The following is a 13,986-nucleotide window of genomic DNA, read 5'->3' on the forward strand; positions in this document are numbered from 1 at the left end:
ACTCAGCTAGTTGGTCTGATTCCATATTCCATACTCAGTGGAAATGTTTTTGTTATGTATTGAAGTCCTCACCCGCCACACCAGGAGTATCATGTATATAGTTTTCACTCAGGTCCATGTCAGTCATTTTAGGCGGGAAACCCTGTGCTGTTGTTGCTACAATATTGACAGCCGGCTGCCTATAAAAGCAGGCCGCTTGAGCTTTTTGCCGTTCAGTTCTGTTCCAGCTTACAAATAAAGATCTGTTTGAAGAATCGCTGTGTCATCTGATATGTTCACCCACAACTTAACACTTTTAATGTCTAATACAGTGGTACCTCGGGTTACATACGCTTCAGGTTACATACGCTTCAGGTTACAGACTCCGCTAACCCAGAAAGAGTGCTTCAGGTTAAGAACTTTGCTTCAGGATAAGAACAGAAATCGGGCTCCAGCGGCGCGGCGGCAGCAGGAGGCCCCATTAGCTAAAGTGGTGCTTCAGTTTAAGAACAGTTTCAGGTTAAGAACAGACCTCTGGAACGAATTTAGTACTTAACCAGAGGCACCACTGTAATGGTTTCGTAGTGAGTAGAAGGCATTATGCTGAGTGGAAAAGCATTATTAAAGATGGAATTACCACACATGCAGAAAGACAAGTCTTGCTGAAGCAGAAGCAGCCTGGCTTCTGGAAGGATAAGTCCCGTCTTACTAACCTTTTGGAATCCTTTGAGAGTGTCAACAAGCATATAGACAGAGGTGATCCAGTTGACACTGAATACGTAGACTTTCAAAAAGTATTTAACAACGACCCCTGAGGAAGCTTAGGAGTCATGGAATAAGAGAAGTAATCTTATGGGTCAGTAATTTGGTAAGAAACAGGAAGCAGCGAGTAGAAATAAATAGACAGTTCTCCCAGTTGAGGGATGTAGGAAATGGATATTCCCCAGGATTAGGACCTATGTTTTCTATCGTCTTCAGGTTGTGGAGATAGACACTACAGTGGTACCTCGGGTTACAGACGCTTCAGGGTACAGATGCTTCAGGTTACAGTCTTCACTAACCCAGAAATAGTACCTCGGGTTAAGAACTTTGCTTCAAGATGAGAACAGAAATGGTGCGGCGGCAGCAGGAGGCCCCATTAGCTAAAGTGGTAACTCAGTTAAGAACGGACCTCCAGAACGAATTAAGTTCTTAACCCGAGGTACCACTGTATTTTTGTTGGTGGGCAGGGAGTGAATGGGATCTCTGCTACAAGGATAGCACTACGGTTGTTGCAGAGATACTCTATAATGGGTACTTTGAACCTTCCAAAGACATGATGATGGTACATTGTATGGCAACATGTGAAAACCAGTCAACTTGCACTCTGCCGTATGCTTTCATAGAATCATAGAATCATAGAGTTGGAAGAGACCACAAGGGCCATCGAGTCCAACCCCCTGCCAAGCAGGAAACACCATCAGAGCACTCCTGACATATGGTTGTCTAGCCTCTGCTTAAAGACCTCCAAAGAAGGAGACTCCACCACACTCCTTGGCAGCAAATTCCACTGTCAAACAGCTCTTACTGTCAGGAAGATCTTCCTAATGTTTAGGTGGAATCTTCTTTCTTGTAGTTTGGATCCATTGCTCCGTGTCCGCTTCTCTGGAGCAGCAGAAAACAACCTTTCTCCCTCCTCTATGTGACATCCTTTTATATATTTGAACATGGCTATCATATCACCCCTTAACCTCCTCTTCTCCAGGCTAAACATGCCCAGCTCCCTTAGCCGTTCCTCATAAGGCATCGTTTCCAGGCCTTTGACCATTTTGGTTGCCCTCCTCTGGACACGTTCCAGTTTGTCAGTGTCCTTCTTGAACTGTGGTGCCCAGAACTGGACACAGTACTCCAGGTGAGGTCTGACCAGAGCAGAATACAGTGGCACTATTACTTCCCTTGATCTAGATGCTATACTCCTATTGATGCAGCCCAGGGACGCAGACTTATAAAAAATATTGGGGGGGCCCGGGAAAGCTCATGAATAATAAATAAGCTCATGAATATGCAAATAAAGTGGCGCCACCTCCTCGTGAGCGAATAGGGGAGAGCGTGCTGCGCCTATTAATCAGCTCCGGAACAGCTGATATGTGGGAAACGTGGGGCTAGCCGGAGAAGAGAGGGCGAGCCCCCTCCGCTCCGGCCCTAAATAGGCTGGCTGGCTGGCTGGGAGGTGTGGCCGGTCGGGATTCCCCTGTTCTCGCGGGGGCTGAAACCGCCAGGAGGAAGGAAATTCCCCCCGGCAGTGCCTTGGCAGTGGCGGTGGTGCTGCGAAGCAGCGAGGCAGGAGCCCCCGCCCCCGGGGATTCCCTAATCTCGCGGGGGACGGCCGGGGCTCTCCGACTAGGGCGCGCGGCTGGCTGGCTGGCTGGCTGGCGAGGGAGCAGGTGAGGAGGAGGCGGGGGACGGCGGCGGCGCTCTGCTGGAAGGGCGCCCGAGATTATTGGGGGGGCTGAGCCCCCCAAAAATTTTTTTTGAGGGGGCTCGAGCCCCCTCAGGCCCCATGGAGTCGGCGCCTATGATGCAGCCCAGAATTGCATTGGCTTTAATAAACCTAGTGGTAAACATGTATTAGGGCTGCAGTGGAGGTTCACAAGATTAATGTACATACACCCCCAGTGCTATTTTTCTAGAAAAAGAAGTGCCAGAGCTCACCACGAGTGCCTCCATTGTTCTCTAATAATGGCAATGGCGCTTGAACTGAGAGATGCCAGAGCTTAGTTCCTGCAAGTTCCTGCTGAAAAAAGGTCCTGACCCCCCCCCACCTCAAATTCATTGCACATAGAGAATTAAAATGTAAGTTGTCTATGTCTAGGGATTATTTTCTCATGAGGGAGCACTCCATCATGTGAGCCACCACATTGGTTAACTGCCCGAGTGTGGCTTGAAAAAAGAACAAGTTATCAAGACTCTGCCAGGTGTGAATGCCTATTCTACAAACACAGCTGCCCAGGAAAAGAGGAAATTCAACTTTAGATGAAAGACGGCTAGTTATGCACACCAACATTTTCGGGTGGTCTTCAATTAAGTTTTATTTGGCTTGGGCCCAATGAAATGAATGAACACGACCAGGTTAAGACCATTAACTTCAGTGGGAATACTCTGAGTAACACATTACCACCTTAAAACACATATGCTGTGTACACACTACCACCTTAAAACACAGCTAAGGTCTTTCTTTTCCTCAGTTTGGAGGTGAAGCTAGTTTGAGGGAAATGTATCACAACACAATATTTCCTTTAAAAAACAGCATGATAGATACAGAATGCATACAGATTGTGGCTAGTATCATGTGTACACAGTGGCGTAGCATGGGTTGTCAGCACCCGGGGCAAGGCAAGTAATTTGCGCCCCCTAACCCGTGGATTTGCGCCCCCTATCCCGTGGATTTGCGCCCCCTGACCCTAACCCCCAGATGTTGCGTCCGGTGCGGCCGGCCCCCCCTGCACCCCCCACGCTACGCCACTGTGTGTACACTCCTTTAAAAACAACCAGTGGTGGGAGCACCCTGGAGCCAGAGTAAACAGGATTGGGTACATGGCCTTAGTTAAAGGCTTCCAACTTTTCTGAGGCCAGCTTTCCTCAGAGTACCTCTCAGTACTTCAGTTGCCTATCAAGCTTAACAATATCTGAAGAAATAGTCATTGTCCTATGAGGCTTTACTATGAAGTTCAAACTCTGTGTTTTTTGTGTTAGAATTTCTTCTAAACCATTGGTTCATAACTGAAAGCATCCTAGATTCACTGGCATAAAATATTTATCCTGTATTTTTTACATTTTTTATGCAAAATTTTAATGTTACTTTCAGAAAACCCAACCTTCAGACATTCTCTTGTTCATTTCAGGCTGCGGCCCTCAAAAGCAGAATCCATGGCTTCATGAACAACCAGTCTTCCCCCTTCTCCTACCAGCAAATGTTTTATCGCCTGGCCTGATGAAGAATTCTGAAGCACTCGAAAACCTGCACACTAGTTTCATATCATCATAGAACTGTAGAGTTGGGAGGGATCACAAGGGTAATCAAGTTCACTTTCTCCTGGGCATAGTCGGCCAATTGGTGTCAAAGAAGGACAGAACTTTTTTCATGTATGCTACAACAGCAGCAAGAATACTCATTGCAAAGTATTGGAAGACACAAGATTTACCCACTCTGGAAGAATGGCAGATGAAGGTGATTGACTACATGGAATTGGCAGAAATGACTGGCAGAATCCAAGACCAGGGAGAAGAGTTGGTGAAAGAAGACTGGAAGAAATTTAAAGACTATTTACAGAAATATTGTAAAATTGATGAATGTTAGAAGGATGTTGGAAAGAAACTAAGGGGTTTCCAGCTGTAATGCTTTAGGAGATCTGAAAAAAAGGGTTTACAAATGGGTAAAAGCTTAATGGTAAGGATTTGCTGAATTAACAAATCGAAGTGGAATACAAAGAAGGGAGGTATGAGGAGGTCTGGGGAAATAAGCGTAAGGAAGATATGTTATGGAAAATTATTTGTTTTTTAATTGTTTTTATGTTGTATTTTGTATTGTGCTTCTTTTTATTTTTCATTTTTACTGTTATATTTTAAAAACTTTAATAAATATCTTTTTTAAAAAAGGGTAATCAAGTTCAACCTGTGCAATGCAAGAATCTTTTGCCCAACGTGGGGCTCAAATCCACAACTCTGAGATTAAGAGTCCATGCTCTACTCTACTGAGTTTATGCAATCTTAGATTCAAGGATGTGGTTCTTCTACTGAAGAACTTTAATCTCTGAGGGAACATGGCTTCCAGCTGTTAGATAAGAAGAAGTCGCCAAATTTGGCTCCCTTTAATTCAGTGCACCACTAAAATTAACCTCCAGCCTTGTTAAAATAAAGACTGCCTAGTTCTTTTTATTCCTGTTTTCCACCAACCAAAGAATCCGTGTGTATCACCTAAGGATGGATGTTGAGAGACCAGAGTGCACATGCTGTCCCCACACGGTTTCTCCCTCACGCTGACCAGAAGGCAAGTTGGACAGGCCAGAAATTGGAACTGAGGAAACCTCTGAGGAGGAGAAGGCAGGCAATTTGGTTCCTCGTCTCCCAGAACCTTCTGTCTCAATAGCTATCCTGTCCTGGGGATGAAATGCAAATTTATGAATCAGTAGTGGCCAGATTTACTTGTTTTCCTGTATACTTCTATTTAGGTTTTTTTTTATTGGACTAACAACAACAGGCATTGTACCCTGGAAATGCATAGCTTGTCGGTAAACTTTTCTAATAAATTGAGTTCCCAAACTTTGGAAGACCAAAAAGAAATATTGGCTCTATTCAGATCTCTTCAAAAACAAATCCCTGTGACTCTAGCTGTCATCAAAAAATGAACAATTAGCTCTTTAATATGTACCGTATATTAAGATGAGCTTCCTCAAAAATAGGTACCTAACTTTTTCTTTCTAAATCATGTCTGTTAGATTGCAGGCCTACGGGCAGGGACAGTATTGTTTTGTCAATCTGTCTACAAAGCCTAGCAAACTCTCGCACCTTCTTTAACCCACACATATGCACTAACTAGCAGCCGTACCTCATGTTTCAGAACACATTTTTGTTTTTTTTAATAAAAAATTTCTTACCCTGCCCTTCACCATAAAGTTTCAATATAATCATAAAACTAAAAACAAGAACAATTCCAAAAAAGCGCAGTATAAGTTAAACAAAACAGAGATGTGAGTCCCAGAAAAATACTTGAGTTGTCAAAAGCAAGGAGGATACCCTAGAAGATACACAACCAAGATTCTAGGTGCCCCTCAGTGGGGAGGGAGTCCCCCAATTTACAGTAAGTGCCGACACAGAAAAAGGCCTCTCCTGAACTGCCATTCTCTGCACTCCTGAGGCTGCTACTCTTAACATCTAGCAGGGTCTGTATGGATGGAGACAAATATTGGGCTAATTTATTGTTTCTACTGCATGATTTACTTATGCCTGCACAAGTCCCTTCTGGTTGCAACAAGGGGCAGGTGCACTTATGGGCAGCACCTCCACCATGGATGAGCACATATGTATTTACCCAGCATGCAAGACACGACCAATTCGTATTTTGGGCGCTTGATCATCATCCATTGGATCCCAGAATAAAGTCATTTATCTGACAGGCAACGAGGCTCCTTTTCACTTTCGCTGTAAGTGACTTCTGCCTCTGTCAGTGTGCCACTGTTTTTCTTTTTTTAAATATAAGATATTTATTAAGATTTTCAAGATATTACAAAATAAAAATAGAAAAAAGAAAAATACAAAATAAAAATAGTTAAAAACAACTCAATCTTTCCGTTACTTATTTTTCATTAGCTTGTTTCCCGGACCTCCTCACGCCTCCCTTTTTTGTATTCCAGTTCGGTTTGTTAGTTCAGCAAATCCTTCCCCTCTTCGTTTATCCTAGTCTTTAATCTTAAAATATTGTAACATTAAATTTTTACCTGTTAGTAATCCATTTTTCATATTCCCTTATAGTATTGCAGCTAAAAACCACTTAATTTCTATCCAACATCATTCTAACATTCATTGATTTTACAATATTTCTGTAAATAGTCTTTAAATTTCTTCCAATCTTCTTCTACTGTTTTTCAGGGATGACCACAGTTCTGTAGAATCACTGCACCAAATTCAGGCTATGAGCCAGTGTTCCCCAACCTGGTGCCCTCCAGATATTTTGAACTGCAGTTCCCATCATTGCCAGCCGGCATAGTCAATGGGCAGGAATAACGTGAGGGCTTGGAGGGCATCAGGTTAGAGAAGGGTTCTGTAAAGCCTCTAGAGAAATTTTAAGCAGCCTACGGTAGCTATAGGATTTTAACAAGGTAATCGTAATCAACACAGTCCACACCTTGGTCTGCTGTGCTTCCCAGCTCCATTCATGTGCTGGATGACAGGCTTGGTATGAATTCCCTTAACTAATCAGCCATCCCCAAGAGTTGCTTGGACTGGGCTGGGACATCATTTCAATACTTGCAACTTTTCACAGCAGAGATCACAGCAGAGATCTCCCAGAAATGTCAGTTCAGTCACCCTGAACCAGTGGCGTAGCGTGGGGGGTGCAGGGGGGGCCGGCCGCACCGGGCGCAACATCTGGGGGTTAGGGTTAGGGGGCGCAAATCCATGGGTTAGGGGGCACAAATTACTTGCCTTGCCCCGGGTGCTGACAACCCACGCTACGCCACTGCCCTGAACGCACAGTTTCCTTCCTTAAATTTGTAGCTCTTGTCGTTTCTTAAGACCTTCCCAAATCCTTCGGCCACATTTAGCTCAGGCAGAACCCCAAACATTACTTTGATGCATCCCTTCATCATTGTGCTTGTATACATGATTCAGACAGGGGAGGCTGATGCTGTTGGGACGCAAGACACAAAGTGATACCTCCCAAAGGGAGTTTTACACGGACAAAGTTTGGGGTTGCCCTCTGTGACCTGTAACTGCTAAAAGTCTGAAGAGGTATCTACTTTACTGAAAAATAGCCATTCACAAATTATGCCATTATGTCCTCTCTAGTGGGGAGTCTGAAATTCTTTTTCTAGGTAAGACATGTTTAGGTTTCTGGGATTACAACATACTCATACATTTCCATTAGACATACTAAAATGGTTAAGGTGGCCGACCAGTCTGCTGGTTCCTGAGTCTTTGGAATCTACCTGTAAAGCAGGGGTAGCTACTATGTGGGTCATACAGCCTCCCCCCAGAAGTCCTCCTTCCTGTGGTCTGCAGGAACTCGCCCCTCCACAATATTTGTCAATAACATCATTTTTGGGGGAGGCTTTTTTTTAAAAAAAAATCCCTGTGGTTTTTCGCCTTCTGCATTGTTCCTGGTGTTGCCTGACTGCCCCGCAGCTAGTTTTAGATATTTATGAATCTAGTTCCTTCCCTCCCCGTTTCACATTGTTTCTACAGCAGCTTCTGCTGCTCTTTGCTTCCATGTTCAGAACTCAACTGGCGATCAGTGAACACTCACTGCTTGCTGCCTGCAATTTCCTCTAGTGCTAGCCCTAGTGGTGTTGAGTCATTGGTTGGTAAGGCTCCAGCTGCTTGCAGGATCCATCATGGAAGTTGCCAGATGTTTTCAGTCAGGCAACTGCCACCAATCAACAGTTGTGAGAGCAAATGGGAGTGATCACTTCTCTTGGTCAAGCGATGGAGAAAGCCAAAGCAGTCAGGGGCAGGCGATAGAGAGGCAATGAGACAATCTAACTTACATCAGCAACTTTAAGCAAAGGGCAAACATTGGTGCTTTTTCCAGCAACTGGCCAACGTTGTTGTTGGCATCTACCTGTCTCAAGAGACGATGGAGTGTACCTCCGGGATGTGTGTGATGTCAAACTGTTGTGTTAGCAGCCCTGAAGTGGCCTGGAGGTCCTGGGCTGCCCAGATGACAAGACCCCTCTCTCAGCCTCACAGATATGGTCCAAAGGAAAGAAGAGCAGTACATTTGGCACCAGCTTGGCTGCAGGTAAAAGGTAAAGGGACCCCTGACCATGAGGTCCAGTCATGGCCGACTCTGGGGTTGCGGCGCTCATCTTGCTTTATTGATTGAGGGAGCCGGCGTACAGCTTCCGGGTCATGTGGCCAGCATGACGAAACCGCTTCTGGCGAACCAGAGCAGTGCACAGAAATGCCGTTTACCATCCCGCCAGAGCAGTACCTATTTATCTACTTGCACTTGGATGTGCTTTCAAACTGCTAGGTTGGCGGGAGCTGGGACAGAGCAACGGGAGCTCACCCCGTCACGGGGATTCGAACCGCCGACCTTCTGATCGGCAAGTCCTAGGCTCTGTGGTTTAACCCACAGCGAGTTGCTGGAAAAAGGAGTATAAGGCACCATCCAGCCACCTTAGGGATTCCACTCTGGATTTGTGTAGACTTTACTTTATAAAAACCCTGCTTACGAATGGAACACACTCAAACAGGGTGGAAAGGGTGGAATGGCTGCTAAGTGATACTGATGACTTCGTAACTTATAAAGTAGAACTATATGCGTTGGCAGCTAAGAAGATCAGGAGAAAAGAACTAGATAAAATAGCGGTCAGTTGCAAAGGTGATTCAGACATTTAAGCTGGCATATTCTACCTGAGAACCCCCTGCTATTCTATTGTATGCAACAAATAACTTCTAGGAGATGTGACCGTGGTTTATTGTATTTGCAGTGCCTGATGTTTTTATGGTTATTGTTGCTTTTCTCTTTGTTCCCTTTGTGAATGATGCCATGGCCTTTGGCTAATGCAATAAAGTTTATGATGATGGTGTGCATGAGTAGGCAAACTAAGGCCCAGGGGCTGGATCCGGCTCAATCGCCTTCTAAATCTGGCCCACGGACGATCTGGAAATTCAGTGTGTTTTTACATGAGTAGAATGTATCCTTTTATTTCAAATGCATCTCTGGGTTATTTGTGGGGACTGCCTGGTGTTTTTACATGAGTAGAATGTGTGCTTTTATTAAAATGCATCTCTGGGTTATTTGTGGGGCATAGGAATTCATTCATTCCCCCCCCCCCCAAAAAAATAGTCCGGCCCTCAACAAGGTCTGAGGGACAGTGGACCGGCCCCCTGCTGAAAAAATTTGCTTACCTCTTAGTGTTTCCTCCTGGGCCTTTTCTTCTGCCAAAGATATCCCGCAAGGCAGCATAGGTACTACTCCTCCCCCAACACACATTATATGCCAACTGGCTAGTAAAAAGTAGATAATTTTAAAAGGTATGCTTAATAATCCACTGCGGGAGGCAGTGGTAGACAGGAGTGCCTGGCGTGCTCTGGTCCAGGGGGTCACGAAGAGTTGGACACGACTAAACGACTAAACAACAACAACATGTTTAATAATCACTGAAGGACAGGGGGCGGGTTAATCTCTGACGGTGTAGTGGTGCTTGTTGAATTTAATGAGGCAAATAGGTGTGTGATTTTGGCTTCATTATTTATTTAATGAAATTTACACACCACTTGATTGTAAAAAAAAATTCTCAAAGTGGTTTACAAAAAGAGACAACGATAAAATCAAGAAAGATTCACAACCCTACTTTAAAACATAAAAGCTGAAATACTTAGAAAGTTGAGGCAATTTTAGTCTATTTTAGTATCTGAGTAGGCTTGTCTAAACAAGAATGTTTTAAGTAGGTGCCAGTGAAGCCGTCTCCTTGATCTCAACAGGCAGGGAGTTCCGAAGTGTAGGCACTGCCACACTAAACGATTGAGGTCTTGCAAATTTGGAATGGGTATTATGCGGCACCTATTGCAGTGCCAATTCTGCCAACCAAAGTGGCCGGGTGGGCACGTGTGGGAAAGGCCTTACTCACAGGATCAGCTGTTTTCTTAAAGAAACCATTTAGAATGTAATCATTCTCAGTTATAGAATAATATATATATTTACTTTGTGTTTTACTTTAAAGTGAACCTGTGCTGTTTTGTACCACATTTATCCATAGCTACTGGTTGGTATTATAACTGACAGATATATTATAATTGAAATGGTATTTAGATGGAGGTTGGCATTGATAAAAGGATTAGATAAATATGTAAGAGTTTTGAACCTAAATTAAAGAAAACAAAACATTTTAAGTGGGTGAGTTCGCCTCCTCCAAAACAAGTAATGTTGGAGTTGAAGATGGTTCACCACAGTGCACTGCCTGCAATCTGTGCTACAAAAACAGTTTTACCCTGTGATTTCTGTAAACTGGCCTCATCCTGCTTCCCTGTGGCATGATCTCCCATGCCTTTAGACTGTGGGAGAATGGTGCACTGATGTGGGTATCTGAAAAGGAGTTGATCCTGTGGATAAGGCCAGCATACCAGTCCCATTGATGTAGCCACAAAACACGTCTCTCCCCTATCGGTCTCTACAGCCACAGCAGACGCTGTAACCCTTCAATGGTTTGACCTCACTCCAGAAGGTGCACTCCCCCATTGTCTCCTGAGATGGATGGATGTCAACCATGCATACACAGAAAGCTTGCAGATGTGCAGGATTTCACCATAAGGAGTCAGCTGCCACACCACTTGGGCTACACGTGAAAGGTGTTTAGATTTCTTTGAAAGTGATGAAACTGGATCTAGGTTAATTGACACACTTTCTAAAGACTAAATTGTGAGGAGGTATAAAGTGGAAATCACGGCAGATGGTAACAGCAGTCACGGAATTAAAAGACGTCTGCTTCTTGGGAGAAAAGCAATGACAAATCTAGACAGCATCTTAAAAAGCAGAGACATCACCTTGCCAACAAAGCTTCGTATAGTTAAAGCTATGGTTTTCCCAGTGGTGATGTATGGAAGTGAGAGCTGGACCATAAAGATGGCTGATCGCCGAAGAATTGATGCTTTTGAATTATGGTGCTGGAGAAGACTCTTGAGAGTCCCATGGACTGCAAGAAGATCAAACCTATCCATTCTGAAGGAAATCAGCCCTGAGTGCTCACTGGAAGGACAGATCGTGAAGCTGAGGCTCCAATACTTTGGCCACCTAATGAGAAGAGAAGACTCCCTGGAAAAGACCCTGATGTTGGGAAAGATGGAGGGCGCAAGGAGAAGGGGACGACGGAGGACGAGATGGTGGGACAGTGTTCTCGAAGCTACAAACATGAGTCTGACCAAACTGCGGGAGGCAGTGGAAGACAGGAGTGCCTGGCGTGCTCTGGTCCAGGGGGTCACGAAGAGGCGGACACGACTAAACAAAAAACAACAACAATAAAGTGGAAAATTGATGCATAATCTCATTTTCCATCAGTTGGTGAAAAGTATGGCATTACTGTTGATCCCGCTGCCACATACACCTCAAAACTAAACTGGACACTCGCCTATGATTCCTTATAGTCATCTTCATTGCAGGAGCTTCAGTTATGAACTGAAGAAAAAAAAGAAACAGATATTTTCAAATATTACAGTTACATGTATTTGGCTTAGGTTATCGTTGACCATTGTTTTGAATCAAAAACATGGAACTGTTAAATGAAGGATAATCCCTATGTACAAAGAGATGTTTTGAGATAAATTTGGGCAGCACTTTATATTTCCACCTTAAATCCTCAGAAGATGGCACTTGCTTAAGGTTCTGAAGATGGGAATAAGATCTGCGAAAAATCAGACAAGTGAGCAGAAACAAAATATGACTTTTTGCCCCAGGGGTAATGGAGATGGAGATGAATCCTGACAGGCACACACATGACAAGGCCGAGGCAGAGCAGGAACGGGTGACTCACAAATTGTAGTGGCACGTTCTCTCCAAGGGCTTCAGTGTGCGAGTAATGCCTGAACGATCTTAGCCACGATCACATGAGGAACACAATGGCTGGCTGGCTGTTGAGCCATATAATAAAACCCCAACAAATTAAGTATAAAACAGCCTCTGGTGAGTCATAGTCCTAATTAGAAAGAGAATTAACAGGTATTAGATTAGCAAAAAAAACCTCCCTGCTAGGAAAGTACATAGGGGACATTATTAAAGAGGCTGACCTTTTTTGTTTGGTGTGTGTATGCGTGTGTTTGTTTCACTGAATTTGATCACACTTTTAATTACTCCTGCCACCATCAAGAACTAACTGGATTCTTTAAGTTAACTACTGACAAGTAGAAAGGTTTATAAATCATCCTGGAAGGCAGAGGAGCAGAAGGAATTACAGACCCACAAATTCTTACTCTGCGCCAAACATCACAAATATCACGTTTGCTTAGTTTCTCTCGAATGGGCTGCATCACTCAGAGCACTATGTATAGTTTGGCTTATTGGTTATACTTTCTTGAGTGCTTCGACAGACACTCTTCTTTTTGCTAGGTTAGGCTCAATGAATACAATTTGGCAACTGACTAAACATCTAGGGTATGGTTACCAGACATCCCCATTTCCCGGGGACAGTCCCCGGATTTACAAATCTGTCCCGGGACAAAATCTGTCCCCAGAATGTCCTCGGATTTCATTTAATGTACCCGGATTTATATTTTAAGTGTTGTAGATTTATCAGTAGGGAATGAATGTTGCGTGATTGGTTCAACGGCACAAGACGAATAATATGGGGACTTCCGGTGAGGCAAAATGGCGGGTGCCACAGCAGCGAGCAGCACCTGAAGCCACCCAGAGCCAACTGCGCTACGAGGCTGGCTCCGGGCTCCTGAGACTGCCGCTGCCACTGCAGAAGGGAAACCCGGGACGTCTGGTGCGTCAACTGGGGAAACCGCTGACACCCCCCACGACCCAAATAGAGTCAGGAGCGAGAGCGCCCGGCCACCCAACAGCGCTCTGGGGCCAGGAAAAACCCTGGAGCCGACGCAGGGAGAAGGAGGAGTGGAGAAGGAAGAGAGAGAAAGAGGAAAGAGAAAAAAGAGGGAGCCCCGACCTTGCCGTGCTGCTGCTGAGGAGGAGAGGTAGAAGAGCACCGGAAGGGCAAGGACATCTGGCCGACCCCGGGCCCGATCCGAGTCTACTCCATGGTCGCTAGTGCTCCAAGAGAGCAGGCAGGGGCCCAGAGGAAGGCTGCACAACAGAGGAGATCACAGAAGAGAACACATTACTTCTTAATTTTTTTTAAAAAATAATAACTCCCCCCCTTTTTAAAAAAAGTGTCCCTGGATTCTTTGGAAAAAATCTGGTAACCTCGATCTAGGGCTGATATTCAAAGTAGTGAGGAGATTGCTCTGTCAGTGCAGCCATTACTGCTTGCCTGATGGAATGACTTCCCCAGTCCTCCCACTCTGTCCTGTTCAGGGGGATTCTCCCAACCACCATGAGCTACTTTGTGGGGTGCAGAGGACCCCACAGGGGGAGGAGAGGACAGGAAGCCCCATTGTGCTATCAGGATGTTGTAGTGGCTTCTGCTACTGCAACTACATAGTTGTACGTGTTCTATGTGTTTATAGTTCTATGTGTTTATAGCTGCATCTACTTGCATTCATCTCTTATGACATCTGCTCCCCCTTACGCTGTCTCTGTGTCTCTGCCTCTCTCGTTTGCTACCTTTGTCTCCCCCCGCCCCACTGTTGGCTCAT

The 13,986-nt window shown here is 44.8% G+C and overlaps 1 protein-coding gene across 4 annotated transcripts in view; it reads right to left on the reverse strand.

The window, feature by feature from the left end:
- The window catches only part of LOC310692408 (uncharacterized protein), a 132,105-nt gene that overhangs the window by 83,137 nt on the left and 34,982 nt on the right, over positions 1 to 13,986 (reverse strand). Inside the window, exon 1 of one of the 4 annotated variants that reach the window (XR_014518768.1) lies at positions 7,979 to 8,206. The exons of the other annotated variants lie outside the window; for them this stretch is intronic. The gene's annotated coding sequence lies outside the window, so the exon portion shown is untranslated. Of the gene's footprint in view, positions 1 to 7,978; positions 8,207 to 13,986 lie in introns of those variants that run through there. 4 annotated transcript variants of the gene reach the window in all.

Source organism: Podarcis liolepis, assembly GCF_965112155.1.
Source record: "Podarcis liolepis genome assembly, chromosome: 13".
In the NCBI taxonomy this organism is placed as follows: Eukaryota; Metazoa; Chordata; class Lepidosauria; order Squamata; family Lacertidae; genus Podarcis; species Podarcis liolepis.